General features: G+C 42.0%; 1 protein-coding gene and 1 pseudogene across 2 annotated transcripts in view; one reads left to right on the plus strand and one right to left on the minus strand.

Moving 5' to 3' along the window:
- The window catches only part of DTD1 (D-aminoacyl-tRNA deacylase 1), a 172,161-nt gene that overhangs the window by 84,820 nt on the left and 59,497 nt on the right, over window positions 1-27,844 (minus strand). The gene's annotated exons all lie outside the window — the stretch shown is intronic.
- On the plus strand, window positions 18,510-18,665 carry LOC132022960 (U4 spliceosomal RNA; annotated as a pseudogene).

Raw genomic sequence — 27,844 nt, forward strand, 5'->3', positions numbered from 1 at the left:
ATTAAGTAAATAAAAATAAAGACACCATGCTCCTAATCAAAAACATCAAAACCTTGAGAACGACTCTATTGTCCACCCCAACAGTTACAGATCCGAGAATTCATGCCAAGAATCAATGCTGGCCACACAGCAAGATTTAGGACACAATGAAGTTTGCCGCAAACTTAAGAGGAAAGCTAGGACGAAATTTAAATGTCCAACAATAGTGAGTTAGGTAACAGACTACCTCTTTTGACACAGTGGTAGGCTCCCATTAAAAGTGAGCTTGAAAAAGAGTATTTGAAGATATGCAAAAATATCCATGATGTTAGAAGTAGAAAAATCAGGTTATAAAACAGTACACTGTGATCCCATTTTGTAAATATATATGTAGATCTAGAGGGATAAGCACTATACACAGGCAAAGGAAAAAGGACTACATGGGAAAAAACTAAAAGCATCTGGGTACTAAGGAAGGTAGAATTAAGGTAATTTCTTGTTCTTTGTTAAAAGATATTAAGCGTTATCACTGATTTTAAAAGACCGTTTGAAGAAACCGCTCCCACCACACACTCAGCAAGGATGCTTTTCTCTAGGCAGCCACCTCTGCAAGCCTCCCAGAATGTGATTCATTACAGAATGCCTGGACTCAGCAAGCATTTTGTTCACCTTCCTAATAGACAACAGGATTGATTTGACCAAAAGGAAGGTATGTTTGAGATGGTGTGGCAGCCAGCCTTTGAGATTCCCCAGTGATTCCAGCCTCCTGATATTTGTGACCTTGTGCAGTTACAATGAACAGGGCTCATGTGGGTAACCAACAGGTTACTGCAGGAATGACAGCGTGTGACTTCGGAGGCTAGGTGTCTGGGGGACACCAACTGTCAAGGACATTTGAGCAGCCAGCCTGCCAGGCCTCTGAGGGCCACCCAGGAAGCAGGCCCTCTTGTCTGTCCTGCTGACACTGTGACTGTAACTGCACAAAAGAACTCTGACCAGAAACACACAGCTAAGCAAATCCTAACCCACAGAACCTGTGAAGAATATTTACTGTCATGTTGAGCTGCTGAGTTTGGGGCAATTTGCTACACAGCACAAGATAACCAACACAAATGGTCTGATTTAAAGTACTACCCACATGACCCACCCAGAATTCACTTTGCAGGGGCTGAGGGTGGGGAGCTTTGCCAGCATGACTAGGGCTCCTCTGGTGACACCTGGGAGGTCAGCTAACTTCCAATACGACTTGGTGAACACTCTTAACTGGGGAAGTAGAAGAGGGACACTACCTCCCTAGAGGAGACCACACTTGACCTTGTCAAAAGAGAGGCACTCCCAATCAATCCGGGTCCCACAAAATCACACATGTGGCCCCAGATTACAGGCTAATCCACAGAATGGACAACCTTGCACAAAGGAACACTTGAAATGGTGTGTGCCCTCCAGTAATTCCTTTGATGCACTTCTAAGTTCATTTGGACTTTTTGATGTTTTACATTTTTTTTTTAAGATTTCATTTATTTATTTGACAGATAGAGATCACAAGTAGGCAGAGAGGCAGGCAGAGAGAGGGAGAGGCAGGCCTCCCGCTAAGCCGAAAGCCCAATTCGGGGCTCAATCCCAGGACCCTGGGATCATGACCTGAGCTGAAGGCAGAGGCTTTAATCCACTGAGGCACACAGGTGCTTTTTGACTTTCACTCTTGAGGTCCTCTCGACATAAAATTATTTTTAATTCTCAAATTTACAACCATATTTTAAGGGACTTGGGTGAACTTCCCTCTCTATGTGATGCCACAAGCAGTCTGTAATATAAATTCCATTTTTTTCTACTCCCCACCAGACCCACCCCCCCTTTTTTTCTAATCATAAACTTGGTGATGATCCCAGGATTGTGAGTTACTTTAAATACTGCAAGCAACCACTGGAAATCAAGAAACACAGACTTCCAAGTCAATAAAATTATTACTGCTCAGAACATTTCAATAGCAACGGTTTCCATGTATATGTGTATCATCAAATTAAGTTAGCAAACTGAAAAATAAAAAATTACCAAAGTATGAGTGAAGTACCTCTGATATAAATCTACATGGAAAAAAACAGAAAAATAGCAACCCAAATACAAGAAAAAATATAAGCCCTGAAATGCTTAATTTGGTTAATTTCAGAAACTAGGGATATCCTCCCCTTTATTACCAATGATTTTGAAAAAGTGATTCTGAAATGGTTCGTATCAATTTAGAACAAGTAAAACAAAGTTTTAAATTATTAATTCTAGGGGCGCCTGGGTGGCTCAGTGGGTTAAAGCCTCTGCCTTTGGCTCAGGCCATGATCTCAGGGTGCTGGGGTCAAGCCCTACATCGGGCTCTCCGCTCAGTGGGATGCCTCTCTGCCTACTTGTGATCTCTGTCAAATAAATAATAAATAAAATCTTTAAAAAAAATAAATAAATTATGAATCTATACAGAAAAGTATCTCAATGTAGGGTTTTATTTTATTTTGGACACATATTTTATGGAGAAAACAATCAGATAAATGCTGTCATGGGGCTGGGCGATACACCTGGCTAAGAAATTTGCTAGTCCCACTCAGCCATCAAACTGAGAGAAAGACTTCTGTGCTTGGCCACGGAAATTATGCCAGGCATAACCTTCTCTTAACCTATAAGAAACTTTTACTGTCAATTTACATGTGACATGGGTTTAAAGAGTTAAAGCTCTTTTGAAAATAGTAAGTGACAGTATCTCAAAGAAACTACCTTTTTTTTTTTTTCTGATCAATTGAGATAAATGTTATTCTACAAAGGTCAAAAATCATAAACTTGACAGGAACAATTTTCATCACTTTAGACCTTTCCTGTTACATTCTTTAAGAGCAGCAACCGCTATGAATGAAGTCCCTCCCAGCCTCTCCCCTAATAATATGTAAATATGAATAACAATCACAAAATAAAATATGATTCATACATGTACTCTACATATGCTTTGGTTTGTAGCATTTTCCAAGCTAGAAACAGTTTAACATTTTATTAATTCTAAAATGCTTAGGTGGGTAGAAAATAAAAAAAAAAAAAAAAAAAAAAAGACTGATCCATTGAGCTCTTTTTTTTTTTTTTTTAAGATTTTATTTATTTGTTAGAGAGAGCACAAGCAAGGGGAGTGGCAGACAGAAGGAGAAGCAGGCCACCTGCTGAGCAAGGAACCCAAAGCGAGACTCCATCCCAGGACCCTGGAATCACGACTCCAGCTGAAGGCAGACACTTAACCAAATGAGCCACCCAGGCATCCCTGATCCATTGATCTCAAATGGTTTAAGATAGCCCATAATAACAAAAAGTCCTACGACCAACCAATAAAACCTCAGAATTTCAACTTAGGGCTTAAACAGACTGGAAGGATTGAGCAGCCTGACAATCAGTTAACACTCATAGATAATGATAACACCATGGAAACACTGTGGAAAGAGGGTGACGCCCAGCAATAAGCCACCCCCCAGGTGTAAATGACATCTAGTCACTTGTTAACTCTCTTGGCAACTCATTAATTGGGCAAACAGTTACCGAATGCTTGTTATGCACCAAACAAGCCGCATTAAACGGGAAAAAGAGTAAGGCAGAACCCAGCTAGCTAGACAAAAGAACAGGTTCACTTTCAGCTTGGAATCAAGAGACTTCTACATCTAGGAAGTTCTGATTACAAGTTGAGCAGCATCTGTCTGGCTAGCTTACCATAACAAACATTTTCTGTACAATCATAAGCCCCAAATTAGCTTATGTATCAATTAACTATAGAAGGAAATTTGCTATACCACAGGATTCATTGTGACCACTTCCACTGATGATGTTTTGTTTATTTATTAGGTGTCTGCTTTAGGATAAACCAGTGGAGTTTCCCCACCTATTCAAATTTGTAAAAGGGCAAAGAAGAGGAGTCAAACATATAAAGAGCAAAGAATCCTTAAAATAAAACTTTCATTCTTAAAGACTTTTTCTGAATCTAAAATTCTTCAAAATACTGAGCTACATTATTATTTTTACAAACCTTATCATGAAATAGCAATTTAGAAAGTACATTTTGACCCAAATGTGGAAACAATTTTTTTTGAAAGTTAGCTTTTCTATGAATGCCCAAATTCAAAGAACCAAAAATAATCACTGGATTCTTCAGCTACAGCATAGGAAGCAAGCTCATGTCCAAGTCTGAAGTCAGTCTGATGCTTTTCAAAGGTATCATTGTTGTAAAGGCTTTAATTGGTTCATAAGCTCTCTCTAAACAGGTGGACAATCTTCTTTTTAAATTCTGTTTACCTTAAAACACTGGTAACTTCACTTTTACATTTCTTAAAAGCCATCTTTCAAGATGGTTTGATATTTGGATTGCTACTGAAAGTTCTACTGACTGTACATGGAGAGGTTTCTGCATGCTGGCCCTGGGTTTTCAAGTTCATGGCTCCTTCCCTCAAGACTCTTCCCAGCAAAGCTCACCCTGGGATCCTCACTATCTTTCCCCAGAACCAGGTCTGGAAAGGGCCAATGGGGTTGCTCTGTGCCTATGGCCCATGGCTCTTTTTTTTTTTTTTTTTTAATGTAAATATAAAGGTCCTGCAAGTCATCAGAAATTAAATAAGCAAATACAGCCATGCCAAAATATTCCTTTTAAAACATCTGTTCTAACAACAACCAATTAAAGTGATGACAGAGCCTACAAAAAGTAAAACAAAGGACTGTGTTAGTGCTGTTTTTACTGCCTCATGCAATAAATAGCACAGGAGTATGCTATCCAGCTTACTCTGGCTTCGGCCTCTCTCAGTTATGCAGTCAAAGCTTTAAAAGTAGCATAACTCAGAGTGCAATGGGCCAAAAACATTAAGCTGTTCCACGCTGATCGAGATGGGATAAAGTCCTTGAGAAATAACGAAAAGGAGGCCCTTTGCCAGGGAGTTACAGTCATTCGTTCATCATAAGGATCAATTAAGGCCTCTGCATGACCCCAGATTCTTTATAACTGCAATGTTTTAAACATTTTTTCATTGAAATGGTCTCAATTAAATAAGCTGCAAAAGTAAGAGAACAAGATTTAAACTGTAATGAGACCAATGTCTCCAAATAAACACAGAATGAGAAGGAGCCCCACGATCTAAGAATGTCATGTGAAGGGGCAGCCTCTCCCTTTCCTCCTTTCCTGGTTCTAGAGGTCAACATGTACTCTGCAAATCAGTGCATTTACACAGTGGAGACTGGTTCAGGGCACTACTAAGGAAGGACAAAGCCATTCTCAGTTCCCCTTTTCATGAGGCTGTTGACCACAGTTACACCAAGAATCTGCAGAACTGGTCCACATCATAAACATTTTAAAAAATGATGCAAAATAATTATTTACGAATGCCGCCAGAACTCCAGACTTACATTTTTCTATTAATGTATAATTCAAGATGATGATGCCAGTGTCCCCAATATACAGAAACCTTAGGAAGTGTCACCAGTAGCTTCTTGTTCTTCTACTTAAGTGACCCTCTCCTAGAGAACATTCATGAAGAACAAGACTGGAGAAACAGGATTACCGTGCTTGCATGTACTGACACAAAGCTTCATCCTGAGGAATGATTTTCTTTAGGACTCTAATAGAAAGCAAATATTTGTCAACTGCCTGCTCTGTGCACTGTCATGGGGAGTTTGGGGGAGATTTTTAAGTCCTGGTTCTCTTATAGAAAAGAGTTCCTAATTTAATTGCAGAACAGGGATGAGGTCTTGAGAAGTCAAATGGAAATGACCTGAGCACACTTCCAGGCAATGAAAGTGCTAACAGATGGCTATGCACACCAGACCATACACAGATCAGACAGTCCTGCCATTCCAATGCAAGGAAAGGAGAACAGGAAGAAAATGCACTAATTTGCAGCCATATGGAAGAAGAGTACGGTCTTGGGGACAAGAAAAGAAGTGTGTATTCTTGCTGACAATCCCTACAGGGAAGCGCGGGGATCCAGACCTACAGACACAGACTTGCACTGGGCTCAAGGTTGATCTTTACCTAAAGGAAGTGGATCCAGCAAGGACTTTTGTAGGGGACTGCTGAGATCAAAGTGGTGAAGAGATATTCACCAAACCCCACTATGCAAGACATGCTACAGAAAGAAAACTTTGGCCTCCAGATGCATCAGGAGCAGTTAGAAAATTCCAGTGTAAGGCGCGAAGTGAACGCCAGTACGGAAGTGATACAAGAAATGGAAGCTATGGGTCATCTGCACCTCCTACGAAAAGGCCAAGGCGAGGGGTAAGCAGGATAACACAATGAAGCACTGACAGCAGCCTAGCAACATGACTGCTCCATCAATGCTAGGCACTAATGCTGTTTTAATTATGACCAAGACAATGATGAACAGGCCCTGGATACAGAGGAGAAACAGGAGGCCAGGGAAGAGGGGCAAGTGCTGAGAGCCCGAGCCAGTGACAGATTGTGAATATGAGAGGGAAAAGAGGAACACAGCAAAGGAAATGCTGAGACTAAGTGACTTCCCAGCGGAACTATCAGGCCTCTGGTCAAACGCAGGTCCTAAGCCCAGAGGGTTGCTGTCCAGAGAGCGGGCAGCACCAAGGATGCCTGCCCACAAATGCCTGACTCCAGAGCTGTGACTTTTGGGCTCTGTGACCAAGGGCTCCCCAGAAGTGGCCTCAGAGACACCCCTTCCCAGTGCCTCCTGCAGAAACAGCTCAATGCTCTCCATCGTCTCGCTATCCCAGTCCCCACATCACACAGCAGCTCGCTTTGGTGTTTTATTGCTGTTCGGCATACAAAGGGGTCCCCTACTAATAAAGTTTGAAAACAAGTGCTCTATGGAGTATCCTCACCTAACTGTTAATGAGGATGAAGCTGAGCCACTCCAGGTGAGCTACACCTCTCAAAGACACTCGTGTTCCGAGGGAGACTCTCTGTGCCTCCAACAAGCTCGTTACCCAGAACTCAGGGAAACAAATATCTGAAAAGGAGGAGCCACAGCTGCAACAATGTTCAAGTCGGTAACATTAAAGCTGAAAAGAAAACCTTCGGTGACCTCATATGCAGCTATAAAAAAGAGCAGCAAAAAATCTGGAAAAGGGCAAGTAAAGCTGTTTAGGTTTCCTCATAAAAGAACAGGGTGCAGTTCAGAAGAGATTGTGGTCTGTGTAAAAACGAGACACCGTAGCTCATTTCACTCAGCAATTCCACTGTGACTCCAGACATAGAAGGTCACCAACCCAGAAAGTCATACCTCATAATAATTAATGGAGTGCTCTGTTCCTACGCCACTGGCCACTTACAGGTGGAACTGTGGCTGCCGTGAGCTGTTGGGCCACCCCCAGGATGGGGCTTTGCTGATAGGTGGGGCTCAGCTGAACTTTACCTGACAATGGGGAACCAGAAATGGTGCCTGGCTTCCTCATCTCTAAACGGTGCAGAACCTGGCTGTCCTTCTTCGGGACTTAGCCTCAACTTCCAAAATCCTCACCAAAAATATAACTGCCTGCTCCTTTTTAGAGCGGTTAGAAACTGACCCCCTATTTACAATTCATGTATTTCACATGCTGGCATCCCATAACCAGAAATTCAAGAAAATTCAAAACTCAGAAGAGCTTGCCGAGATATAACCCTATGATCAGGTAGCACTCAGCACTCATTTCTACAGCAATATTCCAAAATGTGTTTTTAAGTTTCAAAACAAAATTCGACAACAGATAATAAAAACTTGTACTACAGGCATCTGGTATCTTAAAAAAATATAAACACATGGACAGACATATGTTGTTCTGGTCAAGAAGATTACAAGAACCAAACATAGATATTTGTAATACCTTGAGGAAGCTATGTTGAAAGTGAAGTTTCTTGTTTCCTTATGACAAAAGAATTGGCAGTCTAAGACTAAATTCATTAATTGTACAAGGGCACAGATATTTTAATAAGTTACCCTGGGGGGTGTTTGAGTGGCTCAGTGGGTTAAGCATCTGACTTTGGCTCAGGTCATGATCCTGAGGTCCTGGGATCAAGCCCAGCATCGGGCTCTCTTCTCAGCGGGGAGCCTGCTTCCTCCTCTCTCTCTCTGCCTGCCTCTCTGTCTACTTGTGATCTCTGTCAAATAAAGAAATAAAATCTTTAAAAAAATAATAATAAGTTGCTCAGGGCACTTTTGCACCTATAAGTATTTCTTTTTTGGGATATACAAATCATTTCAACCTAAGGTAGATATTTATTCACTCCCTAAATATCCGACAAGAGCTTTCTATAGGCCGAGTCAGACTGTGCCAGCTGCCAGAGACAAGATTCCATAAAAGATCTTCAAGAGGAAGAGACATGGACAACCCCGTCCTGGTGGGGAAAAAGGAGAAGGTACCGGAATCAAAAGGCATCAGAGCTCCAGGAGCGCTGGAGACTTTCTGTGGAGACCTGACAGGAATGAGACCCTATAGTTGGGAAAAGGGATTTAGACGAGGCAATGACAAGTGATGGGCAATGTTAACGAGGGAGACAGGACTAGGTTGAGGTAAGTAGACAGATCAATGTCACAACTGCTGCCACATATAAACAAAGAATAAGGGCACTCATGTTAGGGGCAAACCTGTAATCACACACCTACTGTGTGCCAGGCAGGATCCCCCCTTCAAGTGACATGAACCCTCTCAAGTGTCATCGTTTAGGGGCACCTGGGTGGCTCAGTCAGTTAAGCATCTGCCTTCAGCTCAGGTCGTGATCCCAGAATCCTGGGATCAAGTCCCACATCATGCTCCTTGCTCAGCGGGGAGCATGCATCTCCCTCTGCCTCCTGCTCCCCCTACTTGTGCTCGCTCACGCTCTCTCTTTTTCTCTCTCTCTCTCTGTGTCAAATAAATAAATAAATAAATCTTTAAAAAAAAAAAAAGTTTCATCATTTCAAATGAACTAACAGGAAGGCAACCATCAACAGGGCCCAGCCACATTCCATTCACCAAGCTGCAATACCTCCCCTCTGCTTGGCCCTCAGGTTCCAGGAAGGCTTGTCAGGGCCCTGGCACCAGCTGCAGCCTCTAGTCCAGAAGGGGCTGAGCAGCCCCTGCCGCTTCCGGGAACACCTGCTGCTGCAGGGAAGTGGCCCCGTGTGACTGGAGCCAGCTGCTGGGATGCTGGGAACAACCCCCTCCCCACCTCCTACCCCACCCCCCCAGCGTATTGCTGCAGAACTGCTGCTTTGCTGAAAGACAACACCTCTGTGGGGCTAGGTGCCCTGCATGCAGGAAACAGGCCATCTGGTTTTCTTTCAAAAGGAAAACTACACCAGTCCCCCTCAGCATTGCCACCACCCCAGTCCACCTTCATTTCCACATCCACTTAGCATTCTCCCACCCCAGCCAGAAGTCAGAGATGGTAAGCCATCACAAGTACCTTACACTGCCAGGTTCAACCAGAATCCAAGCGCTCTTGCTGCTTTCGCCCCCTGGGGCTGCTCAAGGAACAGCAGCGTCTCTTTTCCCTGCACCTCCCATGATCCACACTTGGAAATTCAGTACAAATCTCCTGTTTCCTTCACCTCTGGGTTTGATTTATTGAGGGTTGGAAACTAATGTGCTTTTTGGCTCATGTAAGGAGAAAAATTTTTTTATTAAACACACACACTAATTCATTTTTGAGCCAAACTCAATTATTTGCCACGCCATTTTAAAAGAAAATTAAGTAGACAAAGTGCAATCACTAAAATATATCAAACTCTGCTGAAGGATGATGGAAAATGGGAAGACAACCATACCAAAAAGATGGTGGAACCAAACTAAAAATCAAATGTAATGGGGAAAGAGATGAATTTTTCTTACAGAAAAATTCCAAATAATTAGGGTTGCCAGATTTAACAAAATAAAGGATGCCCAGTTAAATGTGAAGTTCAGATATCGCAAAAGAAATACTTACACCAAGAAGTCATTGTTTACCTGAAAATCAAAGTCATCTAGGTGTCCTGCAACCCTACAAATAATACATGTAATACTTCCATCTCCAGGAAGTACGGCTTCACCCTCCCGAACTCCTTCAAGGTGGCCTGTGCCTCAGGATTCACTTCCAAGGAGGGAAAGGGAGAAACAGTAACACTGCAGTGGAGCCACCTGGCCAACACAACATCCACCAAGTGATCAAGGTTTGCATCACCAGGGATGTCACATGGGTGACATCTAAAAGGATGAGAAGGACACTGCACCTCTGGAATGCTCTTTTCAAAACCTGTAAGCCACTCTAATCACAAACCCAGATTTAAGGCCATCCTACAGGGTGCCTGACCAGTACCCCTCAAAGTCAGGAACTGCCAAAGATAATAAAATGTAATGTGGTGCCCTAAACTGGATCCTGGAACAGAAAGAGGATATAAATGGAAAAACTGGTGAAATCCAAATAAAGCCTGGAGTTTAGTTAATAGCAATGTACCAGTGTCAATTTATTTTTTTCAAAAAGAGATTTTAGAGAGGGAGAGAGCATAAGAAGGGCAGTGGCAGCCAGAGGGAGAAGAAGAAGCAAGTTCCCTGCCGAGGAAGTAGTCTGATGGCTCAGTCCCAGGACCTCAGGATCATTCCCTGAGCTAAAGGCAGATGCTTAACCAACTGAGATACCCAGGTGCCCCAGCAAAGTCAATTTCTGAATTTTGACAAATGTGCTATGGAAAGGTAAGACTGGTAACAATGGGATATGCTCGAGATGGGGTATTCAGACCTCTGTACTCTCAGCAACATTTCTGGATAACCAAGATTACCCCAAACAAAAGTTTATTTTTATAAAATCAAATGTAAAGAAATGAGAGGATATCAGGGAACCGTTTCAAAACTCTAGCAAAACACAGGGAAGAAATTAATAAGAATAATAAAATGTTGGTAATAATAATAAGAAAATTTTTTAAATAAGATTTAAAGATTTTATTTATTTATTTGACAGAGAGAGAGATCACAATTAAGCAGAGAGGCAGGCAGAGGGAGAGAGGGAAGCAGGCTCCCTGCTGAGCAGGGAGCCCGATGCAGGGCTCCATCCCAGGACCCTGAGACTGTGACCTGAGCCAAAGGCGGAGGTTTAACCCACTGAGCCACCCAGGTGTCCCAAGAATTTTTTTTTTAAGGGACAGAGCAAATGTCAGAAGATAATGGCTAGAAACTTGCCCCTGGGCATCTTGTAGGTGTCCCCAATCCCCATTATCTTCTGTCCCAAGCAGATCCTTTATAAAAGCAACCAACCATCCCAGTTTGCCTGAGATCGTCCCAGTTTCAGCACTGAAAGGCCCACATCCCTGAGAACCCCCTCAGTCCTAGGAACACCTAGACCTCTGTCTCTGTCTCCCTATGGGTATGTGTGTATGTGTGTGCCTGTCTCGTGTGTACATGCATGCACACATGCATATACACAAACATTCTGGGATTCTTGAGTTAAATACCCAAAAAATTGGTCACAACTCCAGAATACATTAACTAATTCACTTTTACAGAGAACTCTAGAATAAAACAACACCCCATCCCCCACCATCTACCTTCCACTACTATATATATACACCCAATATCAGGCCTCAAAAGACAGGGATTCTTTGTCATCATCTGTAAACACCAAGTGCCACTTCTGCGTATATGTCCTTCCACAGCCCCAGATACATTTCTAGAGCACCCAATAGTCTGGGGAAAGGCCACCTTATAAGCAGTCAGGCTCCCCAGAGACAGTGCAGTTTATCATACACAAACCTGAACAGTGAGATCTGGGCTTTCTCAGGCTTGGTATGGATTCGTAGGTGCACAACACCTCTGTAATAGAGAACATCACACCAGCCCCTGCTACTGCACCAGATCTCCCAAGACTGGAAACAGGCTCATAGCACACAGTCTGAGGCACTTTTGCATCTCACACCTGCACTGGAAAGCCTGAATCTTGAGCAGACCAGAAAGCATTTCACCCACAGGTGCCACATAGGGAGTCCAGTGATAAGTTCCAAAAGTAACTAAAGAACACTGGTGGCATACTAATGACCATGTCGCATTTATCATCAAAACAACAGCAGCTGCCATTCATTGAGCAAGTACTATGTGCCAGCTAACCGGCTGTGGCCCAACAGAAGCCAAGTCAGAGCTGCAGGCAACCAAGGACTTGGAGGAAAAAACAAAATTACATTCAAAGGATTTCTACAAAGTCAGATTTACACATTTTCATAACATAGAGACTGAGGCACTGTTCTACGATGGAAGAGACCAAAGAGACATGACAAACCCCAGTGTGGCATCCTGGAACACACTAGTGGGAAAATCAGGGAAGTTCAAGTAACAGGTGAAGATTACTTAATGATAATGTATCAATGTTCATTTCTCGCTTTTGGTAACGGTGCTAGGCTCGTGTAAGATGTTAACATTAAAGGAAGCCAGATGAGTGTACAGAAACTCATTACTATTTTGCAGTTTTTCTGTAAATCTAAAATTATTTCAAAATAAAAGGTTAAAAAGATACATTTTGCAAATAACATGCAACGGATTACAAAAATATGCCCTGTAGAACAGCTGCATTCTTTTGTAAGGATACTTCAAAGTTACTGAAAAGACTATGAGAATTGACTTCAATTTTTTTTTTAATTTCAGACTACAAAGTAAGCCTCACACACAAAGGGTGCAAAGGATGGGTACACTTCATCAAACATGAGAAACTGCTGCTCGAACAGAGTTCCCAACTGCTAAGGACATTTCACTTTGTTATCAAAGCTACTTCTCATGTTTTTAACTCAGGAGCACCAAACAGATGTGTAACCAAGCTGAGTAAGCCAGGACCTTCCTGGAACTCAATGTGTCTTTGGGGCCTCAGGGTCTAAATGAAGGGGTCATGGTAACCCCCTGGAGTCCTGACCTGAGACATCGTCAGGAAGGAATCCTTAGTCCGTACCGGCCTACTGTGCATAATGTGGGGTGTGGGAAGGCAGAAGAATATTACATGCCAGGCACGGCATGAGGTCCTTCCCCCAAAGCACCCTGCAAAGGAGGACCACCCTTGTTTTACAAAGCGACAGGGGTCCTCAGAGAAACCAAATGACCTGCCAAGGCAGAACCACCAATACTTCTGAGCCTGATGGAAATGCAGGTATGACTCTGAAGCCAGAGGATGCCTGAGAATGCCATCCCTAAAGTGACCCAGGTCACAAGGGGCAATCGCTAGGGGCTTGCAGGACAAGCCAGCTACCACGAGATGGCTAAGCAGGCACAGGTCTCCTGAGGGCTGTGCTGAGGTGTGCCAGGGCCTTTGCGAAAGCACCCAATCCTAGAGGGAGACACTGGGCACAGCTGCCAACCCTGTCCCATGCCCCAGGATGAGCCTCACTCTTAGCAGAGGTCTTGAAACTCAGTGATCATCTATCCTATTGGTAGAAGAGGTGGGGCACGTACTCCCGTGGCACACACTCACTAACTTCTAAGTTACATACATCTCACTGTGGTGCTCAGACACTAAGGACATCAGAAAATCGTCCTAAAAGTAGACATTTTTAAAAAGGAGATACAGATAAATAAAGTGGTAATATTTACTTCCCATACTCCAAATGACATTTCCCCCCAGGGCCCACTTTGGAGGCCACTGGTTTATTAAGTCTACAGCCCCTCCAGCCTGTGCCTGAGTCTCCCTTACAGAGGAGGAAGTAGGGAGAGGCGGGATTTGCCACAACTGGGGTTCTCACCCAGCTCCAGATGCTCCAGGGAGGGTAAGAACTACAGAGCCTCTACACAGACCACCACCAGCAGGCCTTGGGTCACACATCTGCCTCCCACTCCAACACACTGCACACCTCTACCAGAGCCATGGACTGAAAAGCATACTGAGCATGTCACTTGTCTGCTTAAAATCCTACTAGGACTCCCCAGGACTCTGATAGAATGGAAACTGCTTAAAGCAGGGTCCAGTATCTGTACTGGGATTCCCAAACCAATCAAGCTTCCCCAACTCACAGTTGTAACCACCGACCTTGCCGGCCTACGAACCAGCCTACAGAGTCAGGACCATGCTATGGTGGCAGCTTCCAAGAGCGTCCCCATAATCCTTGCCTCCTGGTATACACGCCTGTACGTAGCCCCCACCCTCCTCAAAAAGCAGGTATAGCTGGCCTGTGTGGCCAACAGGACACTGTGAAATCTCAGCATGGGCCTGTCACTGCACAACACCAGAGGCAGGTGTTGAATGTGAAATGACCAGTGAGGCTGGGTCACAGAAGACATGACTGTTCCCTTGGATCACTTGCTCCGAGGAAGCTGGAAGCTTGCTATGAGGACAGTGAAGTAGTTCTAGCAAAAGGCATCAGGAAAAGAAGTGAGATTCCTGCCAGCCATGTGAGTGAGTGACTCTGGAAGCAGACTCTCCAGCCCTAGTCGAGCCTGCAGATGACGGTGGCCCTGGCCTGACATCCTGACTGCAACCTCACCACAGACTCTGAGCCAGACCCACCCAGCTAAACTGTTCCTGAATTCCTGATGCTCAGAAACAATGGAAGATAATAAAGGCTGTAAGCCACTAAGTTTTGAGGTATTTTGTTGCCCAGCAATAAATAACTAATATGCTTATGCTCTCTGTGTCTTTGCAAAAACCTGTCTCTCACCTTGAACTGTCCTGTCCTCTCACCCATACATATATCCTCCCTTCTTCCCTCCCTCCCTCTCTCCATTCTCTCTCTCACACACCCAGTAATATATATACAATAGTGCACACTGTCATAGCACCCTGGACATTCCTCTCTTAAAGAAACTTTTAAAATAGACTCAGTGGGTTGAAGCCTCTGCCTCCGGCTCTTGTCATGATCCCAGAGTCCTGGAATTGAGCCCCGCATTGGGCTCTCTGCTCAGCGGGGAACCTGCTTCCTCCTCTCTCTCTGCCTGCCTCTCTGCCTACTTGTAATCGCTGTGAAATAAATAAATAAAATCTTCCAAAAAAAAAAAAGAACAAAATAGGCTAGGAATTACCTGCTCCTCTCTCCTGGGACACAGGGAACAACTTGTACACAGAGGTGGTCTGCAAAGGACACTTCAGTCAGACCAGGTTGCTGGAGAAACACGTGCTCTCCCACAACCCCTAGCTCTCAAAGAAGGCTGACCTACAATGCATTAACAGCCCTGAGATCTTCACTGAAGAGAATACATCCAATAAGCCCACACCAACCCTCAACATAAGCGCTCCATTTGGCCTGAGAGGTTCTTCTCACTGAAGGGCATCTACCTGGACTGCCACTAGAAGTGTGACTCCAACAACCACAGTGTCAGTCCTAACCACATGTTGGGCAGTGTGGCCTACGTGAGCAGCACTACACCGGACTTCCAACACCTCTGCAGAGCATGGCTCCCCCCTGGACTCCACACTGAAACCCCTGCAGGACCATACGATGATGCAGAATAACAAGCAGGGCTGGTCCAAAGTAATCTACAACTGCCCTTCTTGCTCTAAGCAGAACTTAACAGCCTGGCCTGGCCAAGCACAGAACCTTAACACCGTAGATACTCGAGAATACTGAATCAATGAGAGGGATGCCAGGACGGATGAATGAACAGACAGATAGAAGGACAGATGGACAGAGAGAGAGATGGTGGATAGGAAGGCAGGGAAGTAGGTGGGGGAAAGGGACCAGATTTGGATTCCATCACTGCAAAGGGTAAGAGTCTCACTGGCTCAAGGGTGCCATAATTTCAACAGCTTTGGCAAGAACAGGGGTGACAGCTTTCTATAAACCCTGTATTAACTATGAAATTTCACCTCCAAAGAAATCACAAGAAGCCATTTTCTGAGTCTGATCCCCAGCCCACTCTCTTATCCAGCAATGCATCACTATGGAATCTAGGCTCTGCTATGGAAGGGCTACCACAACAAGTTGGAGCCAAACCCCAGACACCAATGTTAATCAGAAAGCTCTAGCACAATGGGCAAAAAAATGGCCAGCCATCCCCTCACTGGGACAGCTTCAAGAACCCACTTTCTTAGGCTGGGAGGTGGATACACCATGCTCACTGTCTTATTCCTTCTTATTTGTCTTAAAAATTCATAATAAAATATTTTTTAATTGGAAAAGAACACATAGGAAATGAGCTCTTGTCACAGAAGCAATTCTGTTCTAAAGTATTTTTGAAAGAAAATAAATATTGTGATTTATTAAATTTAATGATCAACTCATTGTGCTGGGCACAAAGATCAAGGCATTTACTCAACTATTATATAGGTACCTTTCATGAAACTTTACTCCCAACTGCATCATGAAAACAAGACTTCTTCAGATGCCAGCCCTACTAAGACCTTGTCAAAGAAAAGACCATTCCTCAGAGAGGTTAGCAATGCCCTTCTGATCTGAGCAGGACTACAAAGGGCCAGGGCACTGAGAGGACAAGAGTACTCAACATAGCCAGAGACACATCGTTCCTGCCTGTGGCACGGCCGCTTCCCCACAGCCCTGGACACTTATTCCCCATTTTGGTACACAATGAAAGCAGTAAAAATGACTTCAAGATAAGAGCCATAAAAACAAAGTTAATTTATCAGTAATTTAGACTCCCTGAGCCACAGTGTTATTATCTGAAGCATCTGTATCAGTTCAACAATGTGACAAGGAAGTCAGAATCAAGCAGATGGCCAGTTTATATCTGTTTTAAAGCAAAGTAGTACTAAAAAAGGAAGGAGGGTATAATTTGACTTCTTTCCTATTCTTACCTAATTTGAATGCCAGTACAAATTGGTCAGCCTCATTCTTTTTAAATGGTGCACATTATTCTACACTACAAATGAGATATGATTTTTCTAACCTTTCCTCTGCTGATGAGCATTTTGGTTGTTTCCATAATGCCATATTGAGCCCCCTCACACAAATACCATCATGCACATGTGCACAGACTTCTGAAAAAGAAGCTCAAAGAAGAGAAATTGCTCAGTCCACTTATGTCTGGTTCTAGTTTTTCTATCTTTTAAGATTTTATTTATTTATTAGTCAGAGAGAGAGAGAGCAAGAGCATGAGCGCACAAGCTGGGGGAGCAGCAAGCAGAGGGAGAAGCACACTCCCCACTGAGCAAGGAGCCCGATCCAGGTCTCGATCCCAGGACTCTGAGATCATGACCTGAGCTGAAGGCTGACACTTAACTGGTTGAGCTAACCAGGTGCCCCTGTCTGCTTTCAATTTTGATCAACAGTGCTAAATACCTTCTGAAAAGTCTTCACCAGGTGACAGGATGAATAAAAAAGCAAGACCCATCTACATGCTGCCTATAAGAGACTCATTTCAGAGCTAAAGATATATGTAGATCGAAAATGAAAGAAAAGAAAAGCATTTTATCATGCAAATGGAAGTGAAAAAAAAAAAGCTGGGGTAGCAATACTTATATGAGACAAAACAGACTTTAAAATAGAGTAAAACACACAGACACACACAAAGACTGCATTAAGAAATGAGGAAGGTCACTACATAATCCTAAAGGGAACAATCCAAGAAGAAGATATAACAGTTGTAAGTATTTGTGCACCCAACATGGGAATACCCAAACAAATAAAAGTTAATAATAAACATAAAGGAACTGATTAATAGTAATGCAACAATAATAGGGGACTTTAACACTCCCTTACATCAGTAGATAGATCACCTAAACAGAACATCAACAAGGAAACATGGCTTTGAATGACACATTGGACTAGGTGGATCTAACAGATATATTCAGAGCATTCCATCCTAAAACAGGAGAATACACATTCTTTTCAAGTGCACATAAAACATTCTCCAGAAGAGATCACTCATTAAGCCACAAATCAAGTCTCAACAAAATAAAAAACACTGAAGTCATACCGTGCATCTCTTCTGACCACAACATTATGAAAATGGAAATCAACCACAAGAAAGAAATCTGGAAAGACCATGAATATGTGGTTAAATAACATGTTAGTAAACAATGAATGGGTCAACCAATAAATCAAAGAGGAAATCGAGAAATTCATGGGGATAAATGAAAATGTAAACACAGTGTTCCAAAATCCATGGGATGCAGCAAAAGCTGTTCTAAGAGGAACGTTTATAGCAAAAAAAGGCCTACTTCAAGAAGCAAGACAAACCTCAAACAACCTAACCTTACACCTAAAGAAAAACATGAACAAACACAAAACCACTAGAAGGAAGGAAATAATAAAGAACAGAGCAGAAATAAATAAAATAGAAAATTTAAAAAAAAATAGATCGATGAAATCAGGAGCTGTTTCTTTGCAAAGATCAACAAAATTGATAAACCTTCAGCCAGACTCATTAAAAAGAGAAAAAAAAGAGAAAGAACTCAAATAAACAATATCAGAAATGAAAGAGGAGAAATAGCCACCAATTTCACAGAAATACAAAGGGTTATGAGAACAACTGAAATATTTTGAACTATAACTGAAATTGTGAAAAATTACATCCCAACAAATTGGACAAACTAGAAGAAATGGATAAAATCCTAGAAACATATTACATCCCAAAACTGAACCAAGAAGAAATAAAAATTTGAACAGACCAATTACCAGCAATGAAATTGAATCAGTAATCAAAATATACCAACCAGCTTTGCGCAGTGGCAGTATCGTAGCCAATGAGGTTTATCCGAGGCGCGATTATTGCTAATTGAAAATATACCAACCAGACAGCATCACAGGGGAATTCTATTGAACATTTTTTTTTAAGATTTTTTATTTTATTTATTTGGCAGAGAGAGAAATCACAAGTAGACAGACAGGCAGGCAAAGAGAAAGGGAGAAGCAGGCTCCCCACTGAACAGAGAGCCCGATGCGGGGCTCAATCCCAGGACCCTGAGATCATGACCCCAGCCGAAGGCAGAGGCTTAACCCACTGAGCCACCCAGACGCCCCCTGAACATTTTTTTTTTAAGATTTTATTTGTTTATTTGACAGACAGAGATCACAAGTAGGCAGAGAGGCAGGCAGAGAGACAGGAAGGGAAGCAGGCTCCCTGCTGAGCAGAGAGCCCGACCCAGGGCTCAATCCCAGGACCCTGGGATCATGACCTGAGCCAAAGACAGAGGCTTTAACCCTCTGAACCACCCAGGCGCCCCTCTACTGAACATTTAAAGAAGAGTTAATATCTATCCTTCTCAAACTATTCAAAAAAAAAAATCAAAAAGAAAGGAAAACTTCCAAATTCATTCTATGAAGCCAGCATTACCCTGATACCAGAACCAGATACAGACATCATAAAAAAAAAGAGAGTCACAGGCCAACATCAGTGATGAACATAGATGCAAAAATCCTCAACAAAATGCTAGCAAACCAAATCCAACAATATATTTTTAAAAGTCAGGGGTGCCTGGCTAACGTCAACAGAGCATGCAACTCTTGATCCTGAGTTTAAGTCCCACGATGGGGGTAGAGTTTACTAAAAGAAAATGCATATATATAAATTCAAAATGATCAAGTGAGATTTATTCCTGGGATATAAAGGTGATTCAATATTCACAAATCAATCAACATGACATATCACATAAATGAAAGGATAAAAACTGTATGATCACTTCAACAGATGTAGAAAAAGGACCTGACAAATACAACATCTATTCATGATTAAAACCTTCAACAAAGCAGATTTTAGAGAGAACATACCTCAACATAATAAAAGGCATATATTTAAAAAAAGGGGGGGGGGCGCCTGGGTGGCTCAGTTGGTTGAGGCCTCTGCCTTCAGCTCAGGTCGTGATCCCAGGATCCTGGGATTGAGCCCCGCATCGGGCTCTCTGCTCTGCAGGGAGCCTGCTTCCTCCTCTCTTTCTACCTGCTTCTCTGCCTACTTGTGATCTCTGTCTGTCAAATAAATTTTTAAAATCTTAAAAAACAAAACAAAACCAAAACCCCACAGCTAACACCATACTCGGTGGTAAAATACTAAAAGCTTTTCCCTAAGATCAGAAATAGGACAACAGTAGCCATTCTTACCACTTCTATTCAACACAGTACTGGAAATTCTAGCCTCAGCAATCAGACAGCAAAAAGAAACAAAAGGCATCCAAACTGGTAAGTAAAACTTTCAATTATTTGCAGATGACATGATACCATATAGAGAAAACCCTAAGGACTCCATCAATAAACTACTAGACATGATAAATGAATTCATTAAAGTCACAGGACACGAAATCAATGTACAGAAGTCTGTTGCATTTCTATACACTAACAATGAAACAACAGAAAAAGAAATTAAGAAAAAATCCCATTTACAACTGCACCCTAAACAGGGCTGCCTAGGTAGCACAGTCAGTTGGGCATTTGACTTTTGGTTTCAGCTCAGGTTGTGGTTTCAAGGTTGTGTGATTGCACCCTGCCTCAGGCTCCACACTCAGCACAGAGTTTACACTTTCCCTCTCCCTCTGCCCCTCCCACCTGTGCACATGCACACACGTTCTCTCTAAAATAAATTAATAAATCTTTAAAAAAATCTCACCCAAAATAAAAAGATACCTAGGAATAAACTTAACCAAAAAGATGAAAGACCTATACTGTGAAAAGTATAAAACACTGATGAAAGAAACTGAAGACAAAAAGAAACAGAAAACATTCCATGAACATGGACTGAAAGGACAAATACTGTTAAAATGTCCATACTATCCAAAACAATTTACACATTTAATGCAATCCCTATCAAAATATCAACAGCATTTTTCCCAGAACAAGAACAAATAATCCTAAAATTTGTATGCAACCACAAAAGACCCAAAATAGCCAAAGCAATCATGAAAAAGAAGAACGAAACTGGAATTACCACAGTTCCAGATTTCAAGATATAATACAAAGCTGCAGTAATAAAAACAGTATGGTATTGGCACAGAAACAGACACACAGATCAATAGAACAAAAGTCCAGAAATAAACCCACATTTATATGGTCAATTAATCTTCAACAAAGGAGGCAGTAATATGCAATAGGAGATAGTCTCTTCAATAAACAATGTTGGGAAAACTGCACAATTATATGCAAAGGAATGAAACTGGACCACTTTCTTACATCATACACAAAAACAAGCTCAAAATGGATTACAGACTTAAATATGAGACCTGAAACCATAAAAATCTTAGAAGAGAGCACAGGCAGTAATTTCTCTCATATCATCTGTTTTTAATTGAAATATCAGCATTTTTCTAGGTACGTCTAAGGCAAGGGAAACAAAAGCAAAAATCAACTATTGGGACTACATTAAAATATGCCCATTTTCTTATACTTATCAATTAATACTATTACCCCATTTTATTTTTACCTTTCTAATCATACACAACAATGGAATCTTGTAATTCGCATTTCCTGGAACACCGGTAAGATTGAGCATCTTTTCAAATCTTAGAAGCTATTTGTATTTCATGTGAGAACTGACTGAAAATAGCCTTCTCCTAGTTTCCTATAGAATTTTGGCTTTTATTTTTTATTATTGATTTGTAGAAGTGCACTATGGATTCTAAGAACTAGATATTTGTTTGTAAAAAAGAAAATATTTCATAAATGGAGAGAGAAACCATGTGTCTGCATCAGAAGACTCAACACAGTAAAAAAGTTAATTCACTGCAAATTGATGTACAGGTTTAATGCAATTCCTATCAAGATCCCAGCTTAGTTTTTTATAGACAAGCTTATTCTAAAATTTATTTGAGAAAGCACAGGCCACAGAATAACTAAAACAAGGCTGGAAAGAAGAATAAAATGGAAGGAATCACTATGCCCAATACTAAAGCTTACTATATAGCTATAGTAATCAAGACAGTGTGGTAGTGGTGGACGGACAGGCACATAGGTCAGTGGAACAAAATAACAGAACCCAACAATGGATCTATACAAGCAAGTCCAATGGTTTTTTATAAAAATGGAGAAAAAGACAGCCTTTTCAACAAATGGTGCTGGATCAATTGGACATCCATAGGCAAAAAAAAACACTCACCCTAAAGATGGGTGTGGACTCAATCAATGCACTGGTTGTGATATTATACCATACTTTTACAAGATACTGCCATAAAGGAAACTGGGTGGAAGGTACACAATATCTTGCTGCATTATTTCTTCCAGTTGCATGCAAATCTGTAATTACCTCAATTAAAAATAAAAAATGTTGGAAACATGGGGCACCTGGGTGGCTCAGTGGGTTAAGCCGCTGCCTGCGGCTCAGGTCATGATCTCAGGGTCCTGGGATCCAGTCCCGCATCGGACTCTCTGCTCAGCAGGGAGCCTGCTTCCCTCTCTCGCTCTGCCTGCCTCTCTGCCTACTTGTGATCTGTCTCTGTCAAATAAATAAATAAAATCTTAAAAAAAAAATTTGGAAATAGGGGCGCCTGATTCTTGATTTCAACTCAGGTCATAATCTTGGGGTTGTGGGATCAAAAGCCGCATTGGGCTCTACGCTCAGCAGGGACTGTGTTTCTCTCCCTCTCCTTATGAGCCCCCTGCTCATGCGTGCTCTCACTCTCTAAGATAAATAAATCTTTTTTAAAAAAATGTTGAGGGGCGCCTAGTTGGCTCAGTCAGTTAAGCAGCTTCAGTTCAAATCAAGATCCCAGAGGCCTGGGATTGAGCTCCGCATCAGGCTCACTGCTCAGTGGGGAGACTGCTTCTCCCTATCCCTCTGCCTGCTGCTCCCCCTACTTGTGCACTCCCTCTCCCTCTGTCAAAGAAATAAATAAAATCTTTTTTTAAACAATGTTGAAAACAGGAGATGCCGCTTTGGAAATTACTCCCATGATATCTTTTTTTATACAAATAAAGTTGATGTTGTGAGACAAAAAAAAAAGTTGAAAATATATTCTCCTAGTCGAACTTTTTTTTGGGGGGTTGTCAAATGATCCTTTATTGAAATATTTTCTTTTGTATTTCTTAACTAGCCAGGCACTCCACTGTACCAATGCTAATGTCACCTACGATGTCATGAGGGTAGCGGCCATCAACATTGCAGCCCACAGACTGGGCAGTCTCCAAGATCTATTTCATGTTCCAGAGAACTCTCTAGCTACAGATTAGTGCCACATCTGTCCAGCAATGTTGACAGTCCTCCAAAGGTGGTATTTCCACTGTGTTTCATGTTTTTCTGCTACTTTTGGTCTCTTGGCAGGGTCTTTTTTTTTTTTTTTTTTTAATTTCACAGAGAGAGACAAAAAGAGAGGGAACACCAGCAGGCAGAGTGGGAGAGGGAGAAGCAAGCCCTCCACCGAACAGGAAGCCCAATGCGGAGCTCAGTCCCATGACCCTGAGATTGTGACCTGAGCCAAAGGCAGACACTTAACGACTGAGCCACCCAGGTACCCTCCTGGCAGTTTCTTGAGGGCTTTGATAATTAGGGCAGAGGCAGAAGGTACCACTTCAACTTGGGCCTGCCTGTTCTGAATGGTCCATCTCACTATAATCCTCAGACCCTTCCAATCACTGGCTACCTTTGTGATGTCATCACCAGTCATTTTGGGAAACAAATCCAGGGAACAGATCTTGGGGGCCAGGGCAGATGTGGCATTAACTCCCCAACCAGTGCACCTCAGGTACATGACTTTGATCTCACTGGGGCTGAACTTGGACAGTTGGTGTCGGATGAACCAAGATTTGGGACAACAAAAGAAAGGTGCACCTTGGCTTCCTCCAAGTTGAAAGCCAAAGGCTTTCCTTGTCTAATTTTTACCTTCTAAATTTCCTTATGGTATAAGAAGGGTTAATTTTTATCTAATCAAATTCACTTCTCTCTTTAAGTCTCCTGAATTTATCTAATTTTTTAACACTTTGCAGTTTTCTTGAAGTTGTTAAAAGAGCATTGATTTTGGGGAGCTTGGGTGGCTCAGTGGGTTAAAGCCTCTGCCTTCAGCTCAGGTCACGATCCCAGAGTCCTGGGATTGAGCCCCGCACTGGGCTCTCTGCTCCAAAGGGAGACTGCGTCCCTCTCTCTCTTTTCCTGCCCCTCTGCCTACTTGTGATCTCTGTCCAATAAATAAATAAAACCTTAAAAAAAAAAAAAGAGCATTGATTTTAAGAAGTCTTTTATGCTAGGGTCATCTGGGTGGTTCAGTCAGCTGAGCATCCAACTCTTGGTTTCAGCTCAGGTCATGATCTCAAGTCATGAGATCAAGCCCTGAACTGGGCTCTGTGATCAGTGGGAAGTCTGCTTGAGATTCTCCCTCTCCCTCTTTCTCTGCACCCCCACACACTCACATACACTCATCCTCTCTTTCTGTCTCTTTCAAATAAATAAATCCTTAAAAATAAAAAAACAAAGGAAAAGTATTTTATGCTAAGTAAAGAAGTCTTTAAAAGTACTGCTTTAATTAGTCATAAGAAACTCTATGAAACTTAAAAAAACTAAAGAAACCTGGGCATGAAGTTAAAAGAATGATGTTTAAATGATCTCATTTTCAGGCTTAGTTGATATGACAAGAACAGAGAAATTAAACATCATAAATAGAAACATCATAAATAGATACATATCCATCACAGGGATATGTAGTTGCTCCTGAAGCAGGGAAGAAAGATTCCATAAAGCTAATTAATTAATTAATTAAATATTATATAATATATAACATATATTATATAAATCTATAGTACATTATATGTAAGTATATAATATATAAATGTAATATATATTATGATAAATAAAGTAAATCTTCGAGTGCCCCCTACCATTCCCCCCAACCCATGTCAGCCCATGCAGTCACAGTGATGCCAACAGGGCCAAAAGTACAAGCCAACACCAGGTGCTGCTTTTGGTCAAGCTATTCTGCACTTAACTCAGGATCTGACAAATCAGACAATATCCCAGAAAGATGTCTGTTTCACTTTTCTTGTGGGTACACAAAAAGACCTTATTTTGACATTTTAAATTCTTCTGAAGAAAGCAACCATGCACATTTGAGTTACCTGTACTTACAGATTTTTTGGGGGGGGGGGGGGGAGAGAGAGAGCCAGGGAGGGGAGGAACGGAGAAAGAAGGGGAGAGAATCTTAAGCAGCTCCACATGCACTGTGGAGCCCAATGTGGGGTTCGATCTCATGACACAGAGATCATGACCTGAGCCAAAATCAAGAGTCAGAGGCTTAACCAAAGGAGCCATCCAGGTACCCCAATTTTCTTTTTTTTTTTTTTTTAAGATTTTATTTATTTACTTGAGAGAGAGAGAGCATGCACATGCACAAGAGAGGTAGGGTGGGTGCCAAAGAGGGAGAGGAAGAAGCTGACTCCCCACCAAGCAGGAAGCCTGATGCAGGGCTCCATACCAGGACCCCACGAGCATGACCTGAGCTGGTCATGGTCAAGTGTCAAGGCAGACACTTAACCAACTGAGCAACCCAGGCACCCCATCAATTTTTTTTAAGATTTTATTTATTTGTCAGAGAGAGAGAGCACGAGTGCATGAGCAGGGGGAGTTCAGGCAAAGGGAGAAGCAGGCTCCTCACTTAGCAAGGAGCCCAATGTGGGACTTGATCCCAGGACCCTAAGATCATGACCTGAGCCAAAGGGACTCTAACCTACTAAGCCACCCAGGCAACTCACCGATTTTCTTCTTTTAAAGAAAGTATTCATCCAGACTTCCCAGACATTGTAAACAGAGTTATAAAGTTCTGTGTTCGGCATCTAAAATGTGCCAGAGATACCAGTCCAGGCACTTTACCTACTTTCTATACAGAAAGGTGAGTAACACAGCAAGCCAGTGTTGAACCAGATCCCACGCCTCAGAGTGCTACTTCTCAAAGCTCAGGCTCATGTTGTACACATCTTCAACTGCTAACCAGTGTCCCAGCCTTGAATAAGTGGGTCAGCTGGTTCTACCAAAAATTCTTCTTTGTTGCTAACATGGGCTGTGTTCATAATAAATACCTCAGAGAAACAGAAGCTTAAGTATCTTAACTCCATCATGTTTAACTAGTGGGATAAGAAAAACAAATGTATCAACAAAATGAAAAGACAACCAAAGGAATGGGAAACAATATTTGCAGATCATATATAAGATAAGGGGTTAATATCCAAAATACATAAGAAATTCATACAATTCAGCAGCAAAAAAAAAAAAAAAAAAAACCAATAATCCCATTTTTGAATTGCGCAGAAGACCTTGAACATATTTTTCCAAAGAAGATATACAAGTGGCCAAAAGGTATATGAAAAGATGTCCAGGGACGCCTAGGTGGCTCAGTTGGTTAAGCGGCTGCCTTCCGCTCAGGTCATGATCCCAGCGTCCTGGGATCAAGTCCCACATCAGGCTCCTTGCTCGGCAGGGAGCCTGCTTCTCCCTCTGCCTCTAGCCTGCCACTCTGTCTGCCTGTGCTTGCGCTCTGTATCTCTCTCTCTAGCAAATAAATAAAAATCTTTAAAAAAAAAAAAAAAAAGAAAAGATGTCCAACATGACTAATCATCAGGAAAATGCAAATGAAAACTACAGTAAGATATCACCTCATACCTGCTAGAATGGTTATTATCAAAAAGATGAGATAACAAATGCTGGTGAGGGTGTGGAAAAAAGGGAACCCTTGGTGGTGGCAATGGAAATTGGTGCAGTCATGACAAAAAACAGTATGGAGGTTTTCCAAAAAGTTAAAAATAGAACTACCACATGATCCCATAATTCTACTCCTGTTTATATACCCAAAAGAAATGAAATCACTATCTCAAAGAAATATCTGCACCTCTATGTTTATTACAGCATATTTATAGTATCCAAAACACAGAAATAACCTAAGTGTCCACTGGCAGATAAATGAATAAAGAAAGTCTGATATATCTATCTCTGTCTACCTACCTATCTATATAATGGAGTATTATTCAGTCATAACATTGTATAACTTTTTGTAACAACATTTTGTAACAACATGGATGTTGTTGAGGACATTATGCTAAGTGAAAGAAGTTAGAGAAGGATAAATACTATATGATCTTACTTATATGTAGAATCCAAAATAAATCCAACTCCTATAAAGAAGGTAGAATGGTGGTTGCCAGGGGCTGGGGAGTGGGAGAAGTGGGGAAATATCGGTCAAAGAGTATAAAATTTCCATTATAAGATAAGTAAGTTCTGAGGATGTGACATACAGCACATTGCCTACATTAACAATACTGTTTTATACACTTGAAAATTGCTAAGAGAATAATGTTAAATGTTCCTGCCAGAAAAAGAAACTTGTAATTCTCTGAGGTGACAGAGGTGTTAACCTCAATGTAGTAATCATTTCACCATATATATATATATATATATATATATATATATATATATATAAAATCTCATTGTGCACCTTAAAGTTATACAATGTTATATGCCAATTACATCTCAATAAAGCTGGAAGAAAAAAAGAAAAAGTCATGATCCTCCTCTTCTAACATTCCCACTAACCAAGTTATCTGTGTTTATCTGGGGTTCAGCCCAAACTAGTATCATTAGTGGCCATTGAGAAATGAAACTAGATGGGGGCGCCTGGGTGGCTCAGTGGGTTTAAGCCTCTGCCTTCGGCTCAGGTCATGATCCCAGGGTCCTGGGATCGAGCCCCGCGTCGGACTCTGCTCGGCGGAGAGCCTGCTTCCTCCTCTCTCTCTGCCTGCCTCTCTGCCTACTTGTGATCTCTGTCTGTCAAATAAAATAGAATCTTTTAAAAAAAAAAAAAAGTGGGGCACCTGGGTGGCTCAGTGGGTTAAGCCGCTGCCTTCGGCTCAGGTCATGATCTCAGGGTCCTGGGATCCAGAGGAACCAATCAGGAGAGTGGAGGACACAGGAAAGGAGAAAGCTGAAGAATGGGGCCCCCTAATTTCTGTTTATGAAACTACACGAGACTCAGTCTAACCCCTGAGGGCTACAAGCAGGAGACAAGATCAAAACACCATAGCAGGGGCGCCTGGGTGGCTCAGTGGGTTAAGCCGCTGCCTTCGGCTCAGGTCATGATCTCAGGGTCCTGGGA

Source organism: Mustela nigripes, chromosome 7, assembly GCF_022355385.1.
Source record: "Mustela nigripes isolate SB6536 chromosome 7, MUSNIG.SB6536, whole genome shotgun sequence".
Classification (NCBI taxonomy): domain Eukaryota; kingdom Metazoa; phylum Chordata; class Mammalia; order Carnivora; family Mustelidae; genus Mustela; species Mustela nigripes.